At 40.9% G+C, this 18133-nt stretch overlaps 1 long non-coding RNA gene across 1 annotated transcript; it reads left to right on the top strand.

The window, feature by feature from the left end:
- Positions 1-726, top strand: LOC136222289 (uncharacterized). The gene is made up of 3 exons (XR_010685589.1): positions 1-54; positions 141-230; positions 539-726. It is a non-coding gene; the product is annotated as an uncharacterized lncRNA (long non-coding RNA).
- Positions 727-18133: the final 17407 nt, after the last annotated feature.

Genomic DNA, 18133 nt, shown 5'->3' with positions numbered 1-18133 from the left:
CATGAGTTGGATGCGGAAGTAAAGTTTCTTAGAGGAGAGGGTGCTAATTTGGAGGTGCGGGATTGGTGATTGAGATTTCTAGTGGCAGAGTTATTTATTTATTATTTTCCCTCTCATTCTGATTTCTCAATTATTTGCAGGTATTAAAAGACAAAAATTTAAAGGGACAACTTTCTGATAGAGAAGGATTATATCGAACATCTGCACAAGCTGCTGCCAAGGCTGAGAAGGTGAATTACTTGCTACTTTATATCTTATAGTTTGTTCTAATTTTGTATCTTCTCTTTTCATCTCTGGTTTTGGAAGGTATAAAGGGTGAGTGTTGTAAAGTGATTCTCAATTTGTTTCATTAACGTTAGTTAATATATCAAAATAGTTTCTTTCTTGAAGGATAATTAGTTTTTCTGTTCTTAGATCCTGGCATGTTATTGTACTGTAACTGCTAGATTTTTTCTCTCCACACTGTTGATCCTTCCCATAAAATAAAAAGTAGAATTCTTTTTTCTTTCCTTTTCTAATATGTGATATTTCTAATCAGTGGCTTCCGCCAATTCCTGGAGGCTATCTCGATCCTGAAGGTGTTGAAAGGACATGGAGGATTCAACAAGAATCAATTGCTCCGGAAGTTGATATCTTAAGCTCAAAGAATCAACATGATGTAATCTTACCAGGTTGTCTGTTATCTTATTAGTGTTCATTTCCTTTTCTCTACAATGTATTAACGGTCCATTTAATTGAAAACAAAATAGCACACATATAGGTTTAACGTTTTAAAAATGTACCAATTTAGACCTCGATAACGGAACGAGACACGATGTTGATATTACTCTGTCAAGTTTTATCAATTATACGTGGAGGGAAAGTCAAAACTTAACGGAGTAATAGGAATGACGTATCCAATCCGTTCTTGAGACCTAGATTGATATTTTTTTAAACGTTAAGCCTATATTGGTACTATTTTGTACATGGGTCTAAATTTATTTCTACAAAAACCATAGGCCTATTTTGGTACCTTATCCCTTATGAGTGTGTATTTACTGTTAAATAATTTTCAATGAATATAAAAGAGACTAATAAAGTAAAAATGCTAGCTAGCCATGATTGTTAATACAATGTACGTGTAATTACTAGTGATATTTATGCTTGATTATAGTTCAATATTAAAGCTCCATTCAATCCAAAAATATATATATATATATATTTTAAAAATATCAATATTTTGCGTCGCACGTGAGGAAGAAGCGATACAAAGTGTACCAGATTAATCAGGGAGCTTGTGTCGCGCACCCTTGGAGCGCGTCACAAGAATATCATATGTTGTGTCGCGCACTCTAGAAGCGCGTCACAAGAGTTATCGCTCTATTGTATCACGCGCTTGACAAGTGCGACACAACAGATGAGTAGCTTGTATCGCTCTCAAGAGCGATGCAAAGTTCTTGTGTCGCACCCCTGTTGTGTCGCACAAAAGTGCGACACAACAACATGAAAAAGTGCGACACAAGTAAGCATTTCTGTACTAGTGCAAGATCAGAAGTGTGGGAAAAGCTAAGGATATCACAGATGCCATTGCCCCTCAAGTCCGATATATTAGAAGAAAAAAAGGCTTGAGATTTAGCAAGACTAATCTTTTGTCTAGAGGCTTCACAGAATTTATGTAGGATGTCTCTGATTATAATCGCTTATTCCATGGAAGCTTCAGATAGGAGCACAATGTCATCAGCAAAGAACATGTGAGTTACCAACGGGCCCCTCCTTGATAATCGAACAGGTTTCCATAAGGAATTTGCAACAACATCCATAATCAAGTGTGATAAGCGTTCTAAGGAGAGAACAAAGAGATATGGGGAGAGTTGTTGGGGTTTAGTGTCCTATAGACAATTGTTCTAGGATATAAACCGGCTGTAAATGAATTGTTCTTTATATCATTTGTTTTAATAAGATATGGTTTCATAACTGTATAAAGGCAACCTCTTTTAAAGAACTAAATAAGTCTAATAAAAGGAAATCCCTAAGTTTGTTTAAAGTAATTATAAAGTGTTCATACAAGCATGAAGTGAGGCGAAACTTTATAATAAACTAATAAATTTAAAACCACCCCAAGTCAAGTAATATGTTTAGAAATAGGATTTACATATCACTGCTGAGACTTGCATGTAACAATGTCTTCTGTCAAGACAGAGAGCTGATCTCACAAGCTTCAGATATGCAGATATCTAGACAGTTACATGGATCCGATGAAAGGGAGTTCATTAGGATTGGGGACCCGACTTGAGATAACAGGATGGGTAGATTTATCCTTGTCACCTGTTCATCTCATTGGTATTAATAGGTATAAGTAATCCTAAGACTCAAAGGAATGTTAATTAGTGATTCTGGATTATGGAATGTGATGCTTTGATCCTGTTGTAACACGATCCATAACAGAGATGACTCTGGGGTGTGAACGGCAGACGTTGGGTATCACAGGAAGTAATTGCAGGATAGTTATACATTGGATTGAGCATTTGTCACTCCTGATAAATGGGAGATACGTCCAAGGATCGCTTGTGGAAGACTTGACTCTAAATCCTTGCAAGGTGATAACTTAAGACTTGAAATGCAGATTTCACTTAACCTATCTAATTGGAGTTAACTCGGCCTGTACAAGTAAAATGAATGTCTCGCTATATGTGACTTAACATTATCCATAGTCATAAGATTCAGTTCAAGGATGTAGTTGATGAAGGATCGAATTATACTGTAACTAATATGGAAAGGTCAACGACAGAATCAACCTGTCTTCTTATAGCTTTGGGGGAACGTTTCGAATCTGCCAATCACAGTTCGCGTACTCATTCCGTTATACAAAGATTAAATATAATTCTGAGAAAATTAATTTAATAGTTGTATACGGCTAGAAGCAATAAGAACCTAATGGGTCACACATAAGACTTGGAACCCAAAAGAGAAACAGATGTCAATTAATTGACGGAAGCCCAATTGAGTCCACTAAGGCCCAGTAACATGAGGGGGGGGGGGCGAATTTATGTATTAAATACATAAAGGAATTAATTTATTTTTTAAACAATTATAATCAGATTATGATTGTGAATTAAATTAATTATAGGATAAATAAGTTAGGAGGTTTAATGAGATTAAATTGCTTCTATTATTATCCTATTAATAAGTTATTATTATCTTTATATTTAGATATAATTACAGATAATAACAATAAGAGTTTGATTCCGAATTAAATTCTTATTCAGTAACCTAATTCCATCTGACTAGGGTTTAGATGGAAGAGGCTATATAAACCCCCTTTAGCTGTAAATTTCGGCTAACACTAGTCTCTCCCCAGACTGAGAATTTCGACCACTACAGTAGAGGACGGAATTCCACCGATTGCTTCCAAATCAATTGATTCCATCTCTTTCTTTTTCTCCTTGATCTTGTGTTGATTAATTAGAGGCAATTTATCTTGATTGCTATTACTTGGTTGAATTCTAATCGTTTACTTATATGTCTTGTTATGTTCATGAATGTAGAAAAGACATACAAAAGGAGAAATTCGTTTTGCTTCTCCTACATCAGGTCAGTTCACGGTTTCGCGGATTCCCGGAGATTGAACCGTCGGATCGTCGCGATTTTTGGAAAGGAGCTTCTAGACATATTCTTCCACGTTTCCACCGTTGGGATTATCGTTCGGAGGTCTGGAAGGTATTTTCGGATAGGGGAAGATTGGTAGACAGTTTCCATCTCTTTTGAAGTTGTGGGCACTTCATTTGCAACGGTAGATTGATCGTCATAAAGGTATTTATGTTCAATCCCTCCTTATATGAAATAACGATTAACGGATCTTGGGAATAGGAAATAGGTGAAAATTTTATATTTCCGCTGCCAAACGTTTGCCTATTTTCCTTCAAGAGTGGGTCTCCCTGGCGGAGCCCCTGAGTTGGGCTAAATTGTGGAAGCTGATCTCCATTCCAGAGGGCACTAAGCTTTGAACCCGAGAGACACCCCATAATAAGCTCAATCAGCACAGTGTCAAGGCCAATGCTACATAGGGTGTCATGGAGGACCTCCCAAGAGATGCTATCATAAGCTTTTTCCAAGTCGAGTTTCAGAATCATTGCACCTTTCCGACCCGTCTTTTTCTTGAACGAGTGAATCGCTTCTTGTAGGAGGATCACATTGTCCGTTATTTGCATGCCTGGTAAAAAGCTATTTTGCATCGGGCTCAAGAGTACATTGCACAGGCTGATGGGATAGAATTGAGATATGTATTCCGGATTATCGACTTTAGGGATGACTGTAAGTAATGTGTCGTTCCAACCTCGGGGTATCACATCTGTAGTTAGACAATTTAGTACAACACTGTAAACCTGGGTACCGACTTGATCCCAGACTTCCTGAAAAAAAAACAGGTTTGATAGCCATCGGGTCCAGGAGCCTTGAACGGGCTCATGTCGAAAAGCGCTCCTCAAATTTCTCCACTGGAAAAAGGCATCACCAATTTGTTCATTACTAGGGTCCGAAGTGACGGGAAGCACGTCTTGGTTACTAGCACTGGATGATCGGTTCTATCCTCAGTGTATAAATAGAGAAAATAATTGAAGACCATTGTTTTGACCTCCGAGCTGTCCAAAATCCAAACACCCTAGTTATCTCGTAGCCCTTCAATCTTATTACGACGTCGGCGGATAAGGGTAGAAGTGTGGAAGAAAGCTGTATTTCTGTCACCATAGCAAAGCCACTTGACATGTGATTTCTGATACCAGAGAGTCTCTTCCTAGAGCAGCACTTCATTAAGCTGGCTGAGCAATTTAGATTCAAGGCGGAATAAGCCCCTTGAGAACCCGCGGCTGAGCCTCATCTGGACCCCCCTTTTGACGCTTTCAGAGGCATTGTTTTTTATGGTAAATATTACCAAACACTTCTGCATTCCAATGGCGTAGCATCGGAGTCAGATTCTGAAGTCCATTCGCAATATTCGTCGAGCCGTTCCATGCGACAGCCAAAAACTAACGAAAATCCGAGTGCTGTAGCCAAACCGCCTCAAACCGAAAAGGTTTATTCACCTGGATAGTATAATGAGGTCGGAGAGATAGCATGATAGGAGTATGGTCAGACCTGTTATGGGGGAGGTGACATAAAGTTTCCTTATAGAAGATATTTCTGAATTACTGATTGCAGAGAGCCTGATCCAGGCGACACGCAATTCATGTCCGATGTGTAGACCCATGCGACCACGTAAAGCTTGGGCCAGAGAAACCCATGTCAATAAGTTGTATAATGTTAATCCATTGAGAAAAAATGGTGCATCTATCCAGGACACTCGGAGTCCCTCCCTGCTTCTCATCAGAACTTTTTATGCAATTGAAGTCCCCTAGGATCACCTAAGCATCCTTGACTGTTGGGTGAAGGCTTAGCATATCAGAGAAAAACTCCCTCTTGAAACTCATTTGTGGACATACATAAACAAAGGTTGCCTAAAAAGAGAAGTCGTCCCAGCGACCCCCAAGCCATGTGATTCTAGTGTGAAGGTATTGACGATTCATTGAGATAACCTGAATAGTGAAATGAACATCATTCCAGAACAACCAGATGCCACCTCTTAACCCTTCAGTATCAACCACCTCAACATTAGAGAAATTCAATTTCCTCCTCAACTCTTTAGCTCGGGCTGATGGGAGTCGAGGTTCAAGCAGAACAAGAGCTTCAGGTTTAAACGCAGAGATTAGATGATGAAGAGCCCGGTGAAACTCATTACCACCGGCTCCTAAAACTCAAATTTGTTGGTAGAAAACCTGCGGCATCCATAGAAAAGCAAGCCTCTGTTTCTTCTCAACAGGAACATGCCGACTTAAGTGCTTCCGCAAACTCAACCAGTCAAGTTGAGCCGATTACTGTAAATGCTATTATTCCAAGCATGGTGCTGACTCCAAACATATCCGCCCCCGTCAGCACTGACAGTATTCGCGTTGCTACTTCTCCAACTCATCTATCTGCCGATGCCTCAGTTCTACCAGAATCTCAAGTGCAGATTGGAACAACACTTCCAGTCACTGACCATGTCATTCTTTTGACTCCTCCTCCTACCGGTCACACTGATGTCACTGAAGGCTCTCAAAGCTATCTGAATGCCATTGAGTCCGGCAAAAGGATCATCGACTCAGTGCAAGCGTTGATCAAAGGCCTTCAACAATCCACTCCTCCTGTTGCTGGATCTTCATCTATTGAGACTACTCAGCTTTCCCAGGTCACTCAGCTTCTCAACAAAGTTAAGGGATTCAAGGACTTGCTGAACGTCATCATCACTTATCAAACACAACAAGCTAAGCAGGACGCCATCGCCAAGCTGGCTGAGATCCAGCTGACAACCGTTCAACACTTGAATTCTCTACAACAACAGGTTCAAAACTTGTCAGCTGCGAACCAAGGCTATGCAACCTCTGTTGAGGTTAAGATGCTCTTTGCTCAGCTTCACACCGAGCAACTCAAGACCAATGAGCAAATGGTCTCTTACTCTCAGTGCTCAGTGGAGCAAATTGGTGAAGCTGTTCGATTGCTAAATCTGAACAAGCAGGAGATGGACACTGACCAAATGAAACAAAACGAGATGCTGTCTATCACAAGGCAAACCTTCAATCACATCCGTCACACAAATGTTCAACGTTAGTACTTTGACACCTACCTACTCAAAACCTTTCATCAAGTCATTGCTGGACTGACTGATGCACTTATATGGATTGGTAAGTCTGAAGCTTTCATCGTCAGTATGATTAGCGCTGCCAACCTCAATATACCTGATGAAGTCTCCAATCAGGGTGTTGCCATTTTTGATGGTGTAAATGAAAGCGCTGACCGCCTTAAAGCGCTGTCCAACGAACTGACCAGGGCTGTCTTAACCGACAGCTTTAGGATTCCTCCTCCCGATGCTGACAAAACGGGGGAGAAAGAACAAGCGAGAACACCAGCAAGAACACAGCATGGGTCAAGTCAGTCCCAACAGAAGAAAAAGAAATAGGCTAGCTCAGTATAGGCTAAGTATGTAGTCTGTATTTCTTTTTGCCTATCCTTGAACTGTTGATTGTAAACACTGACTATCTATTTTGAAATCAACACTTGCATCTTCCGTTGAAAACTCTGAGTTATGAATTATTTGTATACGATGATGTGTATAATGTCATTATGTATCTTCAATTAAATCAGCTACGTTTAATACTCATGAAACTTATTGATTGAACCCAATACTGATAACATGTTTGACATTGACTTATATGCCTATATAACACTGTCTTATAGAACTCATTGAACAACAAATTACTCAGCGCACTCTAAATGTTTAAACCTTCCGCTTAATACCGAGTAAATAGAATATGTTACATAAGCCGACCTATCTCTGAAAACTGACCTTAGACTTACTCGATTAAACCTTTAAATGTTTAGAGTAAAACTAAGTCAGTAGCTCAACCCTGACGGGGGAGTTTGCTAAGATAATAGGTCAACTATCATGGGGGAGCCCAACACTGAGTTCCTCGCTGAATAGTTTTGCCAACATCAAAATGGGGGAGTTTGTTGAAACACATTTCCACATAATTTTGATTTGACAAAATTGTTTAAGTATAATTGAAATACATATTCTAAACACACTAAGTTTAAATGCTTTGATTTATTCTACTAATGTGTTTGTTCAATGTTGAGTTAAATTGTTTATAAGACACAAGAATTAAAAGGCCCAAGCCCAATACAAGTGTCAAAGCCCAAGTCAAACAACTCAGTACTACTCGGCCCGCGTTTGCCAAAACGTTGTCACTTTGGACAGAACGCAACTCAGCGTAAGAAGGATCTAGAAGACCTTCGGGAACAACTTCAAGATGAAGCTGCTGAGTAGATTCGACAAACGTACAAGACAGCAGCTGGCTAAGGAAAACTTCCAGACAAAGTATTTCTACTTTGGGTAAAGTTCAGATGACACAGTATGCTGTCCAGTTGACTTTACCATAAAAGGAGAAACATTCTGCTGAGCTGACCGAGAACAGAAGATACACAAATCTGATTGGCCGAGAGCTCTGAGCAAGTCAGGATGACAACGACAGGAAGCCGTTTCCCTCCAACGGTTATTTCGAAATTCGAAATGACCGATGCCCAGACGTCTCTATAAATAGAGTGCCATCAGATGCTTCAACACTTACAGAACTTGATCAAGCCATTACGCTGACCAAATATCTACGCAAAGTTCTGCAAGCAAAAAGCAAAACAATCTTACACTACATTCAATATCTTTTGTGTAAAAGTCTAGAGTGATTATTCAATCATCTAAGGTGTCTTAGCAAATCATTGTTTAGGACAAACACTTATCATTTATAGAGATTAGAAAGGAGAGGCTGAGTACTCGGTTATAGTACTCAACAAGAGATTAGGATTGAGTAGAGGTATAGAGGAAGGTACTCTTGTTATACTCAGTTGCTAAGATTGTAAAAGGTTTGAGGCTCTACCTTTAAAGAGCTCAGTAGAGCATTTGAAATCTCGGAACGTGTTTCGGGGACAGGACGTAGGCTTAGAAGAAGCCGAACCTGGATAAATCTGCTGAGTAACGTATTTCTTACCTTAAACTCCTTATATAGATTGCTTGCTTAAATAACCAATACTGACCAAGTAAAAAGGTCAAGCTGAGTTGTGCGCATCGAACATCTGAGCTCAGGAATAGACTTTAAGTGCTATCTCCTGACTCAAGTCAAGAAACTGACCTAGTCACCAGTTGACTAAGCCAGTATCTTACTGATCACTCAGCGCCGCTGTTAAAACCTTTTCTCTTAAGAAAAGAAGTTTGCCCAAACTTAAGAAAAAGTTTAAATAGTTCCTAACCCCCCATTGGAACTATACTTGCACTGTTATAAGGGACCAACAAGTTGTATCAGAGCCTAAAAACTCTCTGTAAAAGGTCTAACAACCTTAAGCTGATCCCTACCATGGGCGAAAATAGTACTCGGTTTCTCCCAGGAAACCAAACAACTCAGATACTGCTTGAGGGGCTGTCCATCACTCGGCCTCCCCTATTCTTCGGGTCTAACTATACCTTCTGGAAGAATAGGATGAAAAATTTCATTCAGGCTACAAATATGAGTGCCTGGCTATCTATAGTTCAAGGCCCATTTGTACCTGTCGAAGTTGTGGCTGGCCAAACATTTGTAAAAGCTGAGGCCAAATGGACAGAGGATGATCTTAAGAAGCTTCAAAATCACGCTTCAGCTATCAATATGCTTCACTGTGCGCTCGATGCTGCAGAATATAATAAAATCTCAGGTTGTGAGTTGGCGCAAGAGATCTGGAAAAAGCTGGAAGTCACCTACGAGGGAACCAATAAAGTAAAGAAGTCCAAGGTGAATCAGCAGATGAGACTGTACGAGCTGTTCGAGATGAACAATGATGAGGGCATCTCAGACATGAATGCAAGGTTTACCAACATCATTAATAAGCTCAAGAAACTTGGGAAAATCTTCACTGAGGAAGAACAAGTCAAAAAGATACTCAGGAGTCTTCCTAAAGACTGGCAAGCAAAGAAGACAGATGTTGAGGAAGCTCAGGATTTAACCACCTACAAATATGACGAACTCATCGGCTCGTTGCTGACCCATGAGATATCTATGAAAAACTTCGAGGTGAAGGAAAAATCTGAAGACAAGAAGCAGAAATCTCTTGTCATGAAAGCTGACTCCACTGACGGGAGCTCAACTGATGATGAGGAGATGACTATGTTCACAAGGAAGATGAAAAGGCTATTCAGGAAGAATGACAAATATTCTAAGAAGCCTTACAGAAAGTTTGATAAGTATAAGGCTGACTCAAGCGACAGCAAATACAAAAAGGACAGCTCAAAGCCCATTACATGCTTTGAGTGCCATCAAACCGGCCATATTAAGTCAAGCTGCCCCACACTGAGGAAAGATAAGAAGAGCGGAAAAAAGGCAATGGTGGCTACATGGAGCGACAGTGATGAGTCTTCATCTACAGAAACTGAGGCCACCGAGTCAGCGAAGATATGCTTCATGGCTGACGAACTTGCTGAGCCGTGTGTCTCTGAGCATGCTGACCTATCCGTCGCATCAGATGATGAGGAGCAATCAAATGAGGTAATTACTCTTCCCCAGCTCAGAAATGATATGGTTAATGCCCTGAGTGATCTCTACACACTTGTCAAGAAGTGTAATAAGAAAGTTAGAGCACTCAGCAGGCGTTGTGACGAAGTGGAAGAGGTCAAGCTGAGTGACCTCAGATTCCTTCTTCAGGACAATTCAACTCTGCATGATAATATGAAGATCATACACGAGTCTGTCTCTGAAGTCCAATCAGTTTCAAAGAAACTGAGAAAGGACGTCATAACTATCCAGAACCAATTAAAGGTTCCAAATAAAAGAAACATTCCTCTGAGAACTCAGTACCAAGGTACTCAGCAGAGATGGAATCCCCAGCGAAAAGTCCAGTGTGACTTTTGTGGGAAGAAATGACACACCACTAAGGTGTGCTGGCACGCTCAGCACTGGGGTGTTGACAAGTCAGTGAAACATCCTAAACAAAAGGTCAGCTGTGACTTCTGTGGAAAGAATGGCCATACTGTCCAAGTATGTCGCCATAAAATAAAATATGATGTTTTACCTGTTGCACCTAACAAGCAAGGACCCAAAAAGAATTGGGTACCTAAAAGTAACTAGTTACAATGCAGGTAAGCCTGAGATGTGTCGAGAAGTCAAAGATGTGGTATATTGACAGCGCATGCTCGAGGCATATGACTGGTGATGAAACTCAGTTCATCACGTTTGAGCGTAAACGAGGAGGAAGTGTAAGTTTTGGAGACAACAAGAAGGGTAAGATAGTAGGGTCAGGAACCATTGGAGGTAATCCTACTATTGAATCTGTCTCCCTAGTCAGCGGACTCAAATATAACTTACTCAGCGTAGCTCAGCTATGTGACAATGGGAGAAAAGTTATATTTGATGCTTCTGGATGTAAAATATACGAGGGTAAAACAAATGAGTTAATCTTAACTGCCCCTCGCATAGATAATGTCTTTATGCTAAACTTAGAGAAAAAATTTTCAAAAACTGTGTGCTTAGTATCAAAGGAAGAGAATTCCTGGCTATGGCACAGGAGACTTGGTCATGTAAGCATGGACCTCCTAGCCAAACTAGCAAGAAAGCAATTGGTTGAGGGATTGCCTGAACTTAAATTTGAAAAAGATCAATTATGCCACGCTTGCCAAGCTGGAAAACAAACCAAACAATCTTTTCACAGCAAAAATATTGTCTCAACTAAGCGTCCGTTAGAGTTACTACACTTGTATCTCTTCGGTCCAGTCCAGCCGCTGAGTCTGGGTGGAAGAAGATTTTTCTTGGTCATTGTAGATGACTTCTCTCGGTACACGTGGGTTATCTTACTGACCAGCAAGGATGAGACCTTTGAGACATTTTCAAATTTGGTTAGAAAAATTGAAAATGATAAAGACCTAAAATTAGCTCACATCCGTAGCGATAATGGTGGAGAATTCAAAAACCAAAAGTTTGTTGAATTCTGTGAAGCCAGCGGCATTGACCATAATTTTTCTGCTCCTAGAAAACCTCAACAAAATGGGGTTGTTGAAAGGAAGAACAGAACTCTGGTTGAAATAGCCAGGACAATGCTGGATGAGCATAGGCTTCCAAAGTATTTTTGGGGAGAGGCTGTTAACACAACGTGCTATATTCTTAATAGGGCTCTAGTTAGACCTATATTAAAGAAAACCCCCTATGAACTTTGGAAAGCACGAAAGCCCAACATTGGCTACTTTCGTGCCTTTGGCTGTAAATGTTTTATTTTAAATACCAAAGATAGCTTAGCAAAGTTTGACTCAAAAGCTGATGAGGCTATCTTTTTGGGCTACTCAACAAACAGCAAAGCATACAGAGTTTTTAATAAGCGAACTCAAGTTCTAGAAGAGTCAGTACATGTGGAGTTCGACGAAACTAACCATGCAGGTAGATACCAGCCGCTGACCGAAGATGATCCACACTCAGTAATCGCTGACCAAGAACCAGCTACTGAGTCATTCACGAAAAGGCTGACCAAGAGTAAGAGTGAACCTAAGATTACTTTTACTGACCCATCTACTTCTACAGAGATTGTTGAAACACAGACAACACAAGACATAAATCTACCTAAAGAGATAAGGATTCCAATAGGGCACTCAGAAAGTGCAATCCTTGATTCTGCTGGGAATACCCTGATGACGAGGAATCAACTCAGGAAGTACCTCAGCAATGTAGCCTTCGTCTCAGTACAGGAACCTAAGAACTTCGCTGATGCTGAGGAAGATGAATTCTGGATGAACGCAATGCAAGAGGAGCTCGATCAATTCAGAAGAAACGATGTATGGGAGCTAGTGCCTCATCCAAAGAGTCAAAAGACCATTAGAACAAGATGGGTCTTCAGGAACAAGATGGATGAACAAGGGAATGTAGTCAGGAACAAAGCAAGACTTGTAGCTCAGGGCTACAGTCAGCAAGAAGGTATTGACTACGGTGAGACCTTTGCCTCAGTGGCAAGGCTAGAAGCTATTAGGATCTTATGTGTATATGCATCTTATATGAACTTTAAATTATTCCAAATGGATGTCAAAAGTGCATTTCTTAATGGAGTTATAAACGAGGAGGTTTATGTTAATCAACCTCCAGGTTTTGAGGACCCTAAATTCCCAAACCACGTTTATAAACTCAAAAAGGCTCTGTACGGCCTCAAGCAAGCACCACGTGCTTGGTATGAGAGGCTGACCAGTTTTCTGCTGACTAGAAATTATGTCAGGGGCAAAGCTGATACAACCTTATTCATTAAGAGAAAGGGTAAAGATACCCTGCTGGCCCAAATTTATGTTGATGATATAATATTTGGTGCAACTAACGAATCAATGTGCAAGGAGTTTAGCAAACAAATGCAGACTGAGTTTGAAATGTCCATGATGGGAGAACTCAACTTCTTCCTCGGTCTTCAAATTAAACAAGGAAAGAACGGCATCTTCATCAGTGAAGCCAAATATGCCAAGGAGATATTAAAGAAATATGATTTGGAAAATTGCAAGCCAATATCCACTCCTATGGGCACTGACACTGTCCTATGCACTGACGAGAATGGTAAGTCAGTAGATAGCAAATTATATCGAGGTATGATAGGCTCTCTACTTTACTTAACAGCAAGCAGACCGGATATTCAATTCTCAGTATGCTACTGTGCTAGATATCAATCTAACCCTAAGGAATCTCATTACATTGCTGTAAAAAGAATCCTTAGATATTTGCAAAGCTCAGTGAACACAGGTTTATGGTATCCCAATACTCATGATTTCACACTCATCGGATACACTGACGCTGACTATGGACGGGATAAGCTGGAACGTAAAAGCACCTCTAGAGGATGTCACTTCTTAGGAAGCTGTCTTGTATCCTGGTTCAGCAAAAAGCATGCGTCAGTAGCCTTGTCTACCACTGAAGCTGAGTACATTGCTGCTGGTCATTGTGTTGCTCAAGTCCTATGGATTAAGCAACAACTTGAAGACTATGGTGTTCAAATAAAGACAATTGACGTCAAATGTGACAACAAAAGTGCAATTGATCTTTCAAAGAACCCAATTCAACACAGCAGAATGAAGCATGTCAGCATCAGACATCACTTCATTAGAGACCATGTACTCAAAGGTGAGATCAAGCTGACCTTTGTCCCAATGGACGAGCAGCTTGCTGATATCTTCACGAAGCCACTGGCCCGTGAGCAGTTCAGCATACTGAGAGAAGCTATTGGTATGTTTAATCCTCTTCAGTAAATTCCTGAACTAAATGAATATGCATGCTGAGTAAATTACTATGCTGAATGGTTGTTTTTGCTGTGTACTCATTAAAATTAATTGAACAGCAAATACTGAGTAAATTTGCACACTGAGTAAGTTAGTTTAAACTTAGAAATCATTCGTTTATGCAATACTGACCACTCAGAATATCAAACGCTTAGTATTCTAAATGCTGAGTGTTAGATCCGTTAGAATAAATGCAATAGCACGCGTATAGCCTCTAGGATGACGTATACGCCGTATATGTCATAAATGCCAAGATCTTTGTCGGTTGACAATCCCAAGGCAAAACTAACACATGGATTCGATAAAATCCACACCACTCCTCACCTCTATAAATAATGGGTAATTCCCCATTTTTTATTCTTTACGATTATCGAATCACTAAGGCAAAGAAAGCTTTCTCACTAAACACTCTCTCTCTCTAAGATTTCCATACCTTCTTCTCCAAAACTATGACTAAAGTTACCTTCAACATCTCCGGTGCTGGCCACTCTAAGCCCAGCTCCGATGAAACTTCCAGGCAAACCTCTGTGCCGGAATCCACCAAGGTCACCTCGCCGAGCAAAGGAAAAACTGGCCAAACCTCCTATGGTAAGGGAAAGCCTGAAAAAGTCAGGACCTACTCAAAGGTCTTCGAAAACGTCCGAGAATGGAAGGTTGAACCCTCAAGATGGGTATCTGAAGCTTTCGTCCAATCCGAACAACCTTTCTGTGAGTGGATTTCCCAAAATGGATGGACTGACCTATTTTCAATTAGGGATCACACCTATCCTGACCTGGTAAAAGAGTTTTACCACAACCTTCGCATTGCTAATGATAACCAGGACTACCTGGTAACCGTGGTGAAAAAGAAAACCATCTTCATCAACCCTCTCTACCTAGGGAATTTGCTCAAGTTAAAAACTAAGGGAGCAAGGCTAAGGAGATCTGGAGATCAGGATGGTACTGGGTACGAGGTCAACTTCTGCAAACCTGAGGGCCACTCAGGAGAAGTCTCAGCTTCATCTATGGGTCAGCACCAGAAGATGGCTCATTATCTACTGAGTTACTTTATCTATCCGAAGATCAACTGAACTACCTTAGCAACGAACTTCGAACAATGGTTTATCTGGCATATGCTGACGTACAAACCGATCAACATGCCAGTATTCCTTATCACTGGTTTCCAACGCAGTACTGGCACGCTGAGGCTAGGATCGCTCATCACCAGGATCCTCATTGATCATCAGGTAGACCTGACCGATGAAGAAACAGCTAGAGGATCTGAGATCACAGCGGCTTCGCTGAGAGCGTTGAAGTTCAGTCAGCCTTTGAAGAAAGGTAAAGCTGCTGCTGAGGGAACTACTGTCCCACAGAAAGGAAGAAGGACTAAGGCCCCAGCTTTTCGGAAAAGAAAAGCTGTTGGGACTCCTTCAAAAGATGCTTAGTCTCCAGCTAAGAGGCAGAAGTCAGCTGCTAAGTCAGCTGAGAAAAGGAGCAGGCAAGATGAGCCTGAAACTGAGGACACTAATGAGCAACCTCAGAAGAAGCAGAAGCCTTCTACACTGACTCCCCTCGATGCTATTCCTACTAACATCATTGTGCCTGGTGACTCTCACTTCACCCAATGTCAAGGAAATGAGGCTGAGTATGAAGAAGAAGGAGTGCATTTAGACGACCAGTTCATTGCACAAGTTGAGGAAGAATTGGATGGGGATTCTGATGACGATGATGAGAACAACGATGATGCTGACTCCGAGGAGACAGCTAGTGAAATCGAAGCTGAGCACGCCAATACTGGGTTGGCTGCTGGAGAAGAGCAAGAACTTGACCAACACAACGTTGATCAAGTCCAAGAGCAAACTGATCTCCCTCATCATGATCAGGAAGAAACCTCTCATTCTCACTCAGGAGAGTCTATTCAAGCTGACAATCCTCCTACTCCTCCTCGAAGAAGAAAACTCATCAAGGCAAGTCAGAAAGAAGTCAGTGAGAATCCCGTTGAACTATCAACTTTTCCTACCTTTGCCGTTCAACAACCAACGAAAGACCCTTCTGCCCTAAAACTCAAATTTGTTGGTAGAAAACCTGCGACATCCATCGAAAAGCAAGCCTCTGTTTCTTCTCAACAGGAACATGCCGACTTAAGTGCTTCCGCAAACTCAACCAGTCAAGTTGAGCCGATTACTGTAAATGCTATTATTCCAAGCATGGTGCTGACTCCAAACATATCCGCCCCCGTCAGCACTGACAGTATTCGCGTTGCTACTTCTCCAACTGATCTATCTGCCGATGCCTCAGTTCTACCAGAATCTCAAGTGCAGATTGGAACAACACTTCCAGTCACTGACCATGTCATTCTTTTGACTCCTCCTCCTACCGGTCACACTGATGTCACTGAAGGCTCTCAAAGCTATCTGAATGCCACTGAGTCCGGCAAAAGGATCATCGACTCAGTGCAAGCGTTGATCAAAGACCTTCAATAATCCACTCCTCCTGTTGCTGGATCTTCATCTATTGAGACTACTTAGCTTTCCCAGGTCACTCAGCTTCTCAACGAAGTTAAGGGATTCAAGGACTTGCTGAACGTCATCATCACTTATCAAACACAGCAAGCTAAGCAGGACGCCATCGCCAAGCTGGCTGAGATCCAGCTGACAACCGTTCAACACTTGAATTCTCTACAACAACAGGTTCAAAACTTGTCAGCTGCGAACCAAGGCTATGCAACCTCTGTTGAGGTCAAGATGCTCTTTGCTCAGCTTCACACCGAGCAACTCAAGACCAATGAGCAAATGGTCTCTTACTCTCAGTGCTCAGTGGAGCAAATTGGTGAAGCTGTTCGATTGCTAAATCTGAACAAGCAGGAGATGGACACTGACCAAATGAAACAAAATGAGATGTTGTCTATCACAAGGCAAACCTTCAATCACATCCGTCACACAAATGTTCAACGTTAGTACTTTGACACCTACCTACTCAAAACCTTTCATCAAGTCATTGCTGGACTGACTGATGCACTTATATGGATTGGTAAGTCTGAAGATTTCATCGTCAGTATGATTAGCGCTGCCAACCTCAATATACCTGATGAAGTCTCCAATCAGGGTGTTGCCATTTTTGATGGTGTAAATGAAAGCGCTGACCGCCTTAAAGCGTTGTCCAACGAACTGACCAGGGCTGTCTTAACCGACAGCTTTAGGATTCCTCCTCCCGATGCTGACAAAATGGGGGAGAAAGAACAAGCGAGAACACCAGCAAGAACACAGCATGGGTCAAGTCAGTCCCAACAGAAGAAAAAGAAATAGGCTAGCTCAGTATAGGCTAAGTATGTAGTCTGTATTTCTTTTTGCCTATCCTTGAACTGTTGATTGTAAACACTGACTATCTATTTTGAAATCAACACTTGCATCTTCCGTTGAAAACTCTGAGTTATGAATTATTTGTATACGATGATGTGTATAATGTCATTATGTATCTTCAATTAAATCAGCTACGTTTAATACTCATGAAACTTATTGATTGAACCCAATACTGATAACATGTTTGACATTGACTTATATGCCTATATAACACTGTCTTATAGAACTCATTGAACAACAAATTACTCAGCGCACTCTAAATGTTTAAACCTTCCGCTTAATACCGAGTAAATAGAATATGTTACATAAGCCGACCTATCTCTGAAAACTGACCTTAGACTTACTCGATTAAACCTTTAAATGTTTAGAGTAAAACTAAGTCAGTAGCTCAACCCTGATGGGGGAGTTTGCTAAAATAATAGGTCAACTATCATGGGGGAGCCCAACACTGAGTTCCTCGCTGAATAGTTTTGCCAACATCAAAATGGGGGAGTTTGTTGAAACACCTTTCCACATAATTTTGATTTGACAAAATTGTTTAAGTATAATTGAAATACATATTCTAAACACACTAAGTTTAAATGCTTTGATTTATTCTACTAATGTGTTTGTTCAATGTTGAGTTAAATTGTTTATAAGACACAAGAATTAAAAGGCCCAAGCCCAATACAAGTGTCAAAGCCCAAGTCAAACAACTCAGTACTACTCGGCCCGCGTTTGCCAAAACGTTGTCACTTTGGACAGAACGCAACTCAGCGTAAGAAGGATCTAGAAGACCTTCGGGAACAACTTTAAGATGAAGCTGCTGAGTAGATTCGACAAACGTACAAGACAGCAGCTGGCTAAGGAAAACTTCCAGACAAAGTATTTCTACTTTGGGTAAAGTTCAGATGACACAGTATGCTGTCCAGTTGACTTTACCATAAAAGGAGAAACATTC

This window comes from Euphorbia lathyris, chromosome 3 (assembly GCF_963576675.1).
Source record: "Euphorbia lathyris chromosome 3, ddEupLath1.1, whole genome shotgun sequence".
NCBI classification, from domain to species: Eukaryota; Viridiplantae; Streptophyta; class Magnoliopsida; order Malpighiales; family Euphorbiaceae; genus Euphorbia; species Euphorbia lathyris.
The sequence above is the reverse complement of the archived record's forward strand: the minus strand, read 5'-3'. Positions and strand labels throughout refer to the sequence as shown.